This window comes from Lupinus angustifolius, chromosome LG20, assembly GCF_001865875.1.
Source record: "Lupinus angustifolius cultivar Tanjil chromosome LG20, LupAngTanjil_v1.0, whole genome shotgun sequence".
Taxonomy (NCBI): Eukaryota; Viridiplantae; Streptophyta; class Magnoliopsida; order Fabales; family Fabaceae; genus Lupinus; species Lupinus angustifolius.
The window spans coordinates 3,299,671-3,301,415 of NC_032028.1; positions in this window are offsets into that span (position 1 = coordinate 3,299,671).

Here is a 1,745-nt window from a genome sequence, read left to right on the forward strand (position 1 = left end):
GCAGTCTTGGATTTTCCTTCCTTTAATAAAACCCCTTTGCTGGGGGGAAATGATGATAGGGGTGATAGAAGCAAGCCTATCAGCAATGAGTTTGGTGATTATCTTGAATTGAAAATTAGCTAAGGCTATGGGTCTGAAATCTTCCACTTTGTCAGCACCCTTGAATTTAGGTATTAGAATAACAGAGTTTGCATTCAAGTTTGGCAATATCCAACCCTGTTGGAAGAATTGTCTCACAGAGTTGCACACATCCAAGTAGATTATATCCCAGAAAGCATGGTAGAAACATCCTGAGAAGCCATCAGGACCAGGAGCACTAGCACCACTTAGATCAAAAACAGAGGATTTGATTTCCTCATTAGTAGGAATTGTGATCAATAAGTCATTTTGCACCTCAGTGACCAGAGAAGGAATCACAGAATTGATGAGATGATTGTGTTGAATATCATTAGAAGAGTTAAACAGATTCATATAGAAATGAACAATGTGGCTGGAAATGTCATCAGGATCAGTTATGATATTATCATCATGTCTAATCATAGAAATAGCTTTGGTAGCTTCTCTGATCCTAGTGAGTTTGTGAAAGTAGCTAGTGTTCCTATCACCATGAGTGTACCAGTTAGCTCTAGCCTTGTCTTTCCAGAAAATCTCCTCTAAATTAAGAGCATTGAGAAGCTGTTTTTGAGCTAGATTCTCTTGAGCAAGCAGATCATCATTATCACTATCCAGATTAACATCATTCTGGATTGACTCTAAAGATTGAAGAGCAATGGAAACTGCATGGTGGATATTCCCAAAAGTAGACTTATTCCAAATTCTTAATTCCTTCTTTAGAAGTTTCAGCTTTTTGGAAAGAATCAGCATAGGACAACCAATAAAGTCAGTCTGCCAAGCTTCCAAAACAATTCTCCTGCAGTCCAGATTCTCCAACCACATTTTCTGAAATTTAAAGGCAGAGACATGAGAATTCCTATTAGAATCAGATTGAAAGAGCAAAGGATGATGGTCAGAAGATAGTCTAGGCAGGGTGCAACAAAACACATTGTTCCATAACAGTAACCAATCTTCATTGCAAAAAGATCTATCAAGTCTCTTGTCAGTTCTAGCAGCCCCTCTTCTTTTATTAGTCCAGGTAAATTGAGCACCTCTAGTAGGAAGATTAACCAAATTGGAAGAATGGATGAAGTTAACAAAATCAGAGCAGGCAGTAGAGTTAGGCAAGAAGCTGCTGCTACACTCATGAGCCCCAGTGATTGCATTAAAATCACCAATTATGCACCAAGGACCAGGAAAGGAAAGAAAATTAGAAGCAGCCTGACTCCAAAGATCCCTTCTTCTAATGTAGGTGGTGTGAGCATAAACAACAGCAACATTGAATGTGTTATTATCCAAGCAAAGAGAGAAACTGAAATGCTGATCAGAAGAGGCAAGAACAACAGGGAACAAGTCCACACTACAGAGCCCCCAAAGAGAGGGATAAAGATAACCTCTATTATTCACAGCAAAAAACTTAAGGTTGAGAGCAGCCCAGAAGGAATCTCTTAAGGCAGATTGAGAGATCATAGGTTCAGCAATGAAAACCAAAGAAGGTTTATGAGACAAACACATATTCTTTAGGGTGAGTCTTGTGTTTTTATTCCCAATTCCCCTACAATTCCAATAGATGAGCTTCATTTGGAAGAGTTGAGGTAGCCACCCCTTCGGGTATGGTACACCTTGTCAGCTTGACTTTTCTTTTTCAGTTT